We start from the raw sequence: 10,423 nt of genomic DNA, 5'->3' as shown, positions 1-10,423 counted from the left end.
GAGAAGACCAGTCATTTGGAGACTGAGGCCAGTATGGCAAGGCTGGGTAGCACTGGAGGAGGTTTCTGAAGTAATGAGCACCCATAGGCCATGAGCTGGGGAAAGGTCAGGCTTGCCAGGTTGGGAGTGACTGATCTTCAGAGACTGACCTTGAGGTTCTTTTTTCTTTCTAGTGTGCTATTTGTTTTATTTTTGTTGCTGTTGTTTTGTAGCACCAAAGATTGAAAGTAGGGACCCACAGATGCTCAGCAAGCCCTCTACATTTGAAACCCACTGTTTATTTTGAGATAAGGTCCTATTAAGCTGCCAGGTTGGCCTCAAATTTTCCATGCTCCCGCCTCAGCCTACTGGGTAACTAGGGTTACAGGCCGGCTGTACGGGGTCATAGTGGGCACTCGTAGTTCTGCTGACATTTCTCTGGGGTCTGCCCTTCCTGCTTAGGTTTCAGCTGTTCCGGCTCCTTAGGGAAGGCCGGCGCGGTGCTGCACCGGGGCTGGCTTAGGCTTCCTTCCGGTTTTCCTTCCTCACCAGGAGCTCTGGAAAGCCGTAGTTACTGGCTAGGACTGCCAGCTCCTGCACGCTTGTTTCAGAACTGCCTTGGAACTAGAGACTCCTCTGCTCTCCACCCTCCAGTCTGCAGCAGATCCCATCTGTTCTTCCTCACAACGTGAGGTGAATCATGCCCTTCAAAAGAATCGCTGGAGCCCTCGCTGCCAATGACTGCCAGGACTCGCTTGGAAATAGCGTCTCAATCGCACCCGCTTCTTCCAACCTGAAAAGATTAGTGTTTCATGCGAAGAGAAGACATATGGACACCACGTGACAGAGGAAACAAGAGATGCCGCCTTTGGAGGGTGCAGCTGCAAGAAGCCTCTGGGACAGAGACCAGAATGGTCCTTCTGCCATGGAGCCTCCGAGACAGTGTAGACTTCCGGCTTCCAGCACTGTAGCAGTAAAATGTCTGCTCGTTAAGCCGCCCAGTCTCATGCTTTGCTTGAGGTGGACTGTCTCATACTGTTTTTCGCCTTGCCCAGCCCTCTTGTCTACCTAGTGCAGGCTCGTTCCTCACTTTCTTTTCACCTCCTGCAGGTACGGAGGTATCTGGAGCGCCCAAAGGGTCTACGCTGTCCTAACCTTGGCCAACATTGTTGCTGTGTTCTGAGGGTGATCTACCTGTGGTCACAAAAAGGCCCAGCTTGCTGGGGCAGAGACTTCCACTGGGAGATGCCATCTGCTCAACAGTTCTTTCCCTCTCTTCATCCACTGCGCGCTTGAAACCAATTTCATTGCTTCTGGTCTTTCTGTGAACCAGTATCTTCCCCCGTCCCTAAGGCTGAGTGACTTGAAAGCAGGGAGTTTGTCCCATGGCAGGGATGTGGTGTGTTCAATCGGTAGGGTACACAGATTACTGCAAGAGCTCAGTATGAGCAGAGGACTCTGAAGGCTTGGAGCCAGCAAGGAGAGACCCCAAAATTGAGGGACCAATGCTTACACCACTGGATGGTTTTAAGAAAAAAACTACAGCCCAGGGAGCAAGGGGTGGCACACATCTTTAATCCCAGCACGTGGGAGGCTGAGGCAGGTGAATCTCTGAGTTTGAGGCCAGCCTGGTACACAAGTGAGTTCTAAGAAAGCCAAGGCTACACAGAGAAACCGTGTCTCAGGAAAAAAAAAAAAAAAAAAATCCCTCAAGAAAAACTACAAAAAGGTGCAAGGCTTCAGGAGGGCTCTGTGTAGTGAGTGGAAGGGAGTGGGGGTGTGGGGTACTGATACTTCAGCTGTAGTGAATACACTCTTATTGCTGGCAGTGGAGGAAGAGGCACAGCCAGGGCTGGGTAGCTGCCACTTCCTCCTTGCCTCCAGACCGCTGACCACAGGCGGCACTTTCTCCGAGATTGTTTCCCCTGAGGTCTGCAGGTCTCAATGTAGCTTCCTCAGGCGCTGCCCTGCTCCTGTCCCCGCCCTGCCCTCTGGCCTCCAAGCTCTTTGTGACCTCTCTACTGCCTTGCAGAAGAAGCCCAAGCATTCAGGAGATTCTATTTCTGTCGCTTGCTCACGGTTGATGATCCTGGGATGAGTCCTGATGTATTCATTTCCAGAGAAATTCACCACAAACTGGGTTGGCTTAAGCCATTCCAGAGCCATGTTTATGATCAAGGTGTCCTGGGAGCCCCTCTGAAGGTATTAGGGTATGGGTGGGGAAATCCTTCCTCATTCTAGCCTTTCCTCTTCTCTCTTGGTAAAGGGACACCTCCCACTGGATTTTGTCAAGATGTCATTATGAGATCTACCAGTCACTTCAAGGAAGGGCCTGTTTGCCTGGAGCAGAGCCAAACACATCTTTTGGTGGCATGCCACTCAGCCCACTCAAATGGGGACAATGACCTGACTCTGCCTCATGGGAGAGGGCTAGAAGAAGCTAGACAGAGAAGCAAGTAGCTGCTGGCTTGTTCCAAATATGAAGTGGTGGCTGCTCACTCCCAGTAGCTACAGCAGCCTTCCCTAGGAAGAGTTTGCCCGAAGGGCTCTTTTCCTCTCTTCTTTCTATGTGGTGACCCTGCAAGCTCCTGGGTTACTTTATGTCACTGTTACAGCTGTGCAGTGGCTGTACAGGCTTCCTGCTCCTCCCCCAACCCAGCTGCCACCTTCAAATAATCCCAGGCCTTCCTCCCTGATTCCCTCCCCCCACCCCCAGCTTCTCAGGCTTTCCCTATCCTCCTGCTGTATGCAGAGGAAACTGCAGAGAAAGATGGTCGGAAGGCCCTTTCCTGAGCCCTGCTGCCTCCTGGCTCTCTGAGGGGGTCCCGTGCAGTGCGTTCTCTGAGCCATCCTTCCTCAGAGGAATGCATTGGGCAAAGCTTAGGACATCAGTGGAGTCTCTGGTAAGAACAATGTGAGGCAACCCTCAGCAACCCTTGACACCACTTGACAGCTCCAGAGACCACTGCTACCTTGAACTCATGGACCCTCCTCCCTGTGTCCACTGTGTGGTCCTTCTCAGTAGAAAAGTCCCTTCTTACCGAGGATCACCCAATGCCCCTCGTAGTCTAGGCAACCACCTGTCCTAGCCCCCACGTGGTTCCTTTCTAACATGTTCTGCCATAGGCAGTGTTTCACCTCCTCATCAAGTTTCATGGAGGCAGGCTGACTCCATTCTTGGCTCTTGGGTCTCCAGTTGTTCCCACCTTTTCCTTCCTCCTTCGGCAAAAGAACCCAAGGTCTTCCTTTAGTGGCACAGCTTGCCAGTGGCCCATATGGTGCCTCCCTGAGGCAGTCAGGCTGTGCCCTACTCTAGGTTACTCCACATTATAGAAAGCATTGGTATCAGGCTACCCCTTTTCCTGAGTGATTCCATTTTTATTTTTGTTTGGTTTTTGGTTTGTCAAGACAGTTTCTCTGTGTAGACCAGGCTAGCCTCAGTCTCAGAGATCTGCCTGACTCTGACTCCAGAGTCCTGGGATTAAAGGGGTGCACCACCACCTGGCAGGACCCTGCAGCATCTTAAATAGCCATTGCCTGTCCAGTGCAATTCATCAGGCACAGATAACAATAACAAATAACATTTTCACCTGGAGCTCAGGATATAGGTCAGTTGTTAGAGTGCCTGCCTGGCATGCATGAAACTCTGGTTTCCATCCCCTCCCCACAAGAGCTTAAACAGGGTGCGGTAGTATACACCCGTAATCCCAGCACTTGGGGGGTAGAAGCAGGAAGATCAGGAATTCAAGGTCATCCTTGGTTACATAATGAGTTGGAAGCCAGCCTAGGCTATATGAAACTGTGAATTTATCAAGTGAGCACACGGGAGCATCAAACCATGCCAGAGAGGTCTGAAGAGATGGCTCAGTGATTAAACACACCGGCTGCTCTTCCAGGGGATCCGGGTTTGGTTCCCGTCACCTATGTGGCAGCTAACAACCCTCTGTAACTCTAGTTGCAGGGGATCTGATGCCCCCTTCTAAGCCTCCACAGCCACTATATACAAGTGGTATACACATGTTCACACAGGTAAGAAAATACCCATACACATAAAAATAAATAAGTTAAGCATACCAATCCAGTCCCATGAGCTTACTGAACATTCCAGAACAACAAATGGCGTAGCCATCCTTGGCTGGGATGATGAAAGGAGGGGCACCCTAAAACAGAGGGTGGCAGACACAGATCTCTCACCCGTCACTCATCATGAGCCACAGCTCGGAAAATTATTGCAGCAAATAACCTGTTCCCTCCTGCTCCAGCTCTGTTGCAGACTGTAAAACTTCTTATCCAGCCCTGTACAGGGTCACAGAAACACAGCCACCCCTTTCTGTTTGGCTCTTGGTGGCTTCCTGATTTAGTGACTCTGACTCATGAAACTTCTTCGACCCTTTGTGTGTGTGTGTGTGTGTGTGTGTGTGTGTATGTGTTGCCTGTTGTGTGAAGTCTAATACATGACCTGAGAGTTAATAATAGAAATTAAGGTTGGAATAAAAGAACCTATGAAGGAGTCTGGGGCCTATAGCCTAGTTGGCAGAGTGCTTGCCTAGCATGCCCAAAGGCCCCCCAGGTTTGATCCCCAGCACCACTAGGCAAGGTGGTACTTGGGAGGTAGGTGAGGAGGATCAGAAATTCAAAGTCATCCTTAGCTACACAAAGAGTTTGAGTCCAGCCTGGGCTATGTGATATTCTGTGTCAAAAAGATGGCCAGCAGTCACGTCTATCAAGAACCCATGCATTTCTTCTCCAAGGGCTTCTCATCTCCACTTCCCCGAAACACAGCCTGGCGATTGCTCTCTAGGATCCCCGAATGCAGGGGTGGAGTAAGACGACACCCTCACCCTGCCACCCTCTGGACTCACACTCAGGAGGTTGGCTGTTTACCCCCCAGGAGATTAAAAAGGGAACCAAGGTCACTCCTGAGCCTCAGCTGTTTGTGTAAACTCCGCACTAAGCGCAAGCTTAAGGAGCCCACGTACAAAGAAACAGAAGCCAGTGTGGCTTCAGCACTCAAGGCTCAAAACTCAGGATCTCACACAAAGCGTGCCTCCACCATCCTCCACAACCTCAATGCCTAGAGATAAGGGGTGGGGGGAATGCAGGAGTCCACTCCTCACCCTCGTCTCCCATAGCCCCTCTCAGCCTGCTCTCACAGGAAGCCCTACCAGGGATCATTTCCTGCAGAGGAAATCGCCTTTGTCCTGGAAGTGCAAATCTGGCTCCGAGGGGCCAGCCCTCTTGAGGGCTATTGTTTGGTGCTTCCTTCTTGGCAGCTGGCCTTGGACTCCTGGGCCCTTCACTGCCTGGCTGGCCAGTGCTGGCTCTCTCTCAGGGGCTGCCAACCTGAGAGCACCCTCAGAGCAGCTGGTTACACAGCTCGGACTTAGTTCCTGCCCTCTGGGACACAGGGTGTAAAAACTTGGCGCTGCAAAACTGCCCAGAATTATCTAGAATCATGCTACAAAGCTTTTCCCGAGCTCCTCACACTCAGGTAGTAGGAGAAGTAACACAGTGATGGCAGCCTGCTTTGTGGGTGGTGTGTGTGCTTGGAGTGTGTGCTTGGATGCACACACCTGTTGTATACAGAGGACAACCTCAGGAACCTAATCCTCCTGCCTCTACCTCCCAAATGCATACGTGTGTACTACCACACCCAGTCTATTTAGCGCTGTGAGCTGAACCCAGAGCTTCCTGCACCATGGGCAGGAATTCTACCTGCTGAGCTGTCTCCAGCTAGTCCGAAACTTGGAGACAGAGTTTCTCCTTGACCCTCCTTGTTAGGGTTGGCTGGCAAGCCAGCCCCAAAGATCCTCCTGTTTTCACCTCCTCAGCACGGGGATTACAAGCATGCCACCACACCCAGCATTTTTATGTGGGTTCAGGTATCCAACTGAGGACCTCACATTTTCAAGGCTTTGACACCCCACCCACCAGTCCCTGCTTCCACCTTTTGGCTTCCACGAATAATGCTGCTTTAACCTGTGCATATAAGTATCTGTTGGAAGGTCCCGCTTTTAATTATTTGGGGCCGCAAAGCAAGACCCAAGAGTGTTGTATCGTATGACAACTCTGTTTTCAATTCTTCGGGGTCCACCACGTTTTCCTCAGTGTCAGCCTGGGTTTATAGTCCCCACATGGTGTCTGAGGCTCCGTTCCCCTCCATCCTTGCTAGCACTTGTCATCCCCCTTCTGGTAGCAGTTGCTATCCTGATGGGTGTGAGGCAGTATGCCACTGTGGGTTTGTCTTACATTTTCTTGTCAACTCATGATGTCTGTGTGGGCTGTTGCACATCTTCTTTGAAAAAAAAAAATAAGTCTCTAAATTCCTTGCCTATGTTGTAATTGGGTCTTTGGTTTTCCCGGGCTGGCTGTTGTTGGAAACTCCTAGCCTGCAGGCATGGTTAATAACATGCTCTTCCTGTGTTCCAATTCTTTCATTCTGAGCCCCTGTGAGCCCTCCTGTCAGATGCCTGGTGCAGAGGAACTGGTGGAGAAGATCCAGAGTAAGTGCCCAGCCTGCCCTCGGTTCCTACCTGGGCTGCCCTCCACCTGGATGTCTTCCCCTTAGCTTCTTCTGGCTGTCTCCCTGATCCCCAAAGTTCTCAGTCATTTGGAGCTAGATTCAAATCTAGCCAATATGCAGGAGGCCCCGGGAAACACCAGACACTGTGGTACAACCTTTGCCTTTTGTCTGCCTTGAACCCAGTATAACATGGGCAGTAAAACAGTGAGTTCTTGTTTTTCCTGGGACAAGGTCTCACAACGTAGGCTGGGCTGATTGGAATCATATGATCCTCCTGCCTCAGTACCACTACTTCGGGAATTTCGGGTGTGTCACCATGCCAAAAGAAAACAAATCGTCTTACCGCCTTTGGAACAAGGGCGGGCAGGTGTGATCCTTAACCTTCCTTGTCACTCCCTCAGACACAGAATCACCTAAGAGACCCACCTCTGGGGGTATCTCTGGGGGTGTTTCCAGAGAGGTTTAACTGAAGTGAGAAGACTCACCTGCATGTGGGCGGCAGCACGCATGGGCTCAGGTCCCAGGGTGAATGAAAAGAAGTGAATTGAGCTTAACATTCATGACTCTCTGCTTCTTGACTCGGGGCCTAGGGTGACCAGCCACACACTCCTGCCACCATGCCTCCCCCGTCAAGGCAGACTGTACCCTAAAACAGTGAGCCTGAATGAACTCTTCCTTGAGAATCTGAGAGACACCTGGTTATTAAGAGTACTTACAGGAGGATATCCAAGAGGAGTCTCTGTGTGGGTCCACTCTTGATGGTGTAACAGAAGCCATAAGCCTCGAACCAGACCAAAGACTCATTTCAATGCAACATTTACAAGCAATACTGTTTGGGCCAAAGGGCATACTATGTGATACACCAACCGACACACTGCAGATTCCACAGCAAGATGGGTTTGTTTTTGTTTCATTTTTTATTTCCTTTTTGTAGAGAGGTTACAAGGGTATATGGTGGATACAGGAGGACTGGGAATGGAGTTAGATTGGGTTGCATGATGTGAAATTCACAAAGAATCAATAAAAAAAAGTTTTGTGGGAAAAAAAAAGAATGTTAGCCTACTTCGGTGGTTCACGCCTGTAATCCCAGCACTTGGGAGGCAGAGGCAGGCCAATCTCTGTGAGTTTGAACAAAGTCTACAAAGTGAGTCCAGAACAGCCAAGGCTACACAGAGAAACCTTATCTCAAAAAAAAAAAAAAAAGGAAAGAAAGAAAAGGAAAAGAAAAAAAAAGAAAAGAAAGAAAGAGAGAAAGAATGAGTGTTTACTGCTCTGTCGAAGCTCTAGAGTTCAGCTTTTAGTACCCACATCAGGCATCTCATTAATACTTGTAATTCTAGCTCCAAAGGATCCAGAATCCTTTTCTGGCATCCATGGCACCTGCACTCACACACACACACAATATTTTTTTTTTTAAGTTTTTAAATTTTAAAGTTTTGTCATATATTTTGTCTTAGCATTGAGCCAGCCTACGGGGTCACTGTGCTAAACTTAGTACCTCACTCTGCCCTTGGAGCTCATGTCCAGCATGAACCCCATCCTTTAAGTGTCCTGGGCCCCAATGCTCTGGCTTTTCATATCTGAAAGTCAAAAGCACCGTCCAGCCAACCTGCGTCCTCATCCTGGCTCAGTGCCGTGCCTCAGCTCTCCCAGCTCTGCTCTGGCAACGTGACCTGTCTTCAACCTAACCAGACCCCATAACCTACTCTTCCTTTACTCGCTCCACACGGTCTCTCTGCCACAGGACTAGCTTCATCTGGTTCCCTTGAATCCTCTCTGAGCTTGAACTCATGGCCCCAAGCTGTTCTTCCCAACAGATGGGTGCCAACTGTAACTGACTTTTTTGGACTGCCAGCTCCCAGTAATGGCAGGAAAACTTTTTATATTTATTGTGAAAGCTTTGCTTTAGCTTAGGCTCATTCCCCGACTAGCTTTTGACTTAAATGGTTTCATTCACATTAACCTACATTACGCCATGTGGCTTGTTAACCCTTCCTCAGTTTCTCAGTCCTGCTACCCTGTTTCTATTCTCTGCATCCAGCTGGCTAAAATTCCCACCTCAGATTCCTTCCCAGAGTTCCTGTCCCTGGTGGAAGGCCTTCCTATCTCTCCTGCTTTTGCTCTTGGCCATTCAGCTCTTTATTAAACCAATCAGAAGGTGTTGGAGGGAGTGCTTACAAAATATGATGCAGGTGCTGAGAAATTAGAATTACAACCAAAGTCCGGACAGTACTCACGCTACCTAGTGCCACAAAATTAACAACTGAATATACAAAGACAACCTTCACATAGTGTACCGAAAGGTCACCCTAACACTCCTCCCTTCCCCTAGGGGCCTGCTCCCATGGCCAGTCCTAGTCTAGCCAGCTGTCATACGCGCATAGCCCCCTGGATCACTCTGCCTACATGCCAAACACCAGCACCCTTGCTGAGCTCTCCCACTGCTTGGTTCCCCCTGGGCCCTGGCACAAGGCAGTTGCTGCCGAGGGCCTCTTACCCTGTGCCTCTGTGTCCCAGCCGAGGACTTTGCCAGCCCTGGTATGGGTCACAGTGAAGTGCGGAGCAGCTCACATTCCCCAAGCATCCTTAACTGGGGAGGTAGAGCAGTTGGAGGGGGGTTCCCTGGTTCCGCCTCTTCGGCCACCCATCTTATATACAGTCTACATACTCTCCCTGAGGAGTCTACAGAAGTTCCTTCCTACCCTTAGCTAATTTCACTTCTCATTTGTGGGGGACAGCAACAAGGTGGGAAAGATCCTGTACTCAGCCACTGTTAAACCTTGGGTTTAATTTTTGGTCTTGCTCTTTGTAAGCCACGAAGCTTTAGTCAAATCACCGCATTCTTTTGTAACGGGATAATGATTCCCCGAGCATCTTTTTATGTTCACTGTTGGAAGTTCAGTCGTAAACCTGGACTAGCCCCTGGAACAGTCTCTGATGTTTTGCAAATGGTCTAGGAGGGAAGAGGTCCCATGTTACCGGCGTTGAGTCATCTGCTCACCAGCAGGCTGGGGCATGGGAGGAACAAGTGGATTTTTAGAGGAGGCCTGATTTTCCCTGGCCCTCAAGAACAGCTGGTTGTTAAAGGGTAGTGTGATCTTGTCTCAGAAAATAAAACATCAGGGCTACAGAGATGGCTCAGTGGTTAAGAGCATTTGCTGCTCTCACAAAGGCCCTGAATTTGGTTTCCAGCACTCGAAATCACCTTTAACTCCAGTTCCAAGGGATTTAACACCCTTTTCTGACCTTTCCAGGCACCTAGACATGTGACATTCACTCTTACAAATATATATATATATATATATATATATATATATATATATATATATATATATTACATTTTGGGAGCTAGAGAGGTGCCTCAGTGGTTAAGGGGATTGGCTGCTCTTCCAGAGGACCTACTTTTGATTCCTAGCACCCAGGTGGTGGCTCACAGTCATCTGTAAACTGCAGTTCCAGGAAATCTGACTCCCTCTTCTAGACTGAGGGGACTCGGCATGCAGGCAGTTCACAGACACGCATGCAGGCAAAATACATATAAAGAATTTTTAAAAAAATTTTTGAGACAGGGTTTCTCTCGTATAAATAAACTTTTACAAAAATACATTATAAAACAAAAACAAACAAGAAAAGGTCTTGGGGTCTAACACTGTGTCCTGAGCATTTGCCTAGCCTACAGAAATCCCAAACAAAAAAGGAGGGAGGGGTTTTTCATTAATATCTTAAGCAGGTAGCATGAGTCAAACCCATTTAGGCAAATGGACTTCACACAGACAAGTGTGTGACTGAAATCAAATGTCTGAAAGCACCAAACACATTGCCTGGCATGAGGAGGGTGCGCAACAGGTGCTTCTTCATCCCTCCCTGGAGCGTCCACCGTCCTGGAGCTATGAAACACAGGCTATGCTCCCGGGGTGAACC

The sequence above is a fragment of the Psammomys obesus genome, unplaced genomic scaffold (genome assembly GCF_907164565.1).
Source record: "Psammomys obesus unplaced genomic scaffold, mPsaObe1.curated_primary_1811, whole genome shotgun sequence".
Classification (NCBI taxonomy): Eukaryota; Metazoa; Chordata; class Mammalia; order Rodentia; family Muridae; genus Psammomys; species Psammomys obesus.
Note: the sequence above shows the minus strand (reverse complement) of the source record.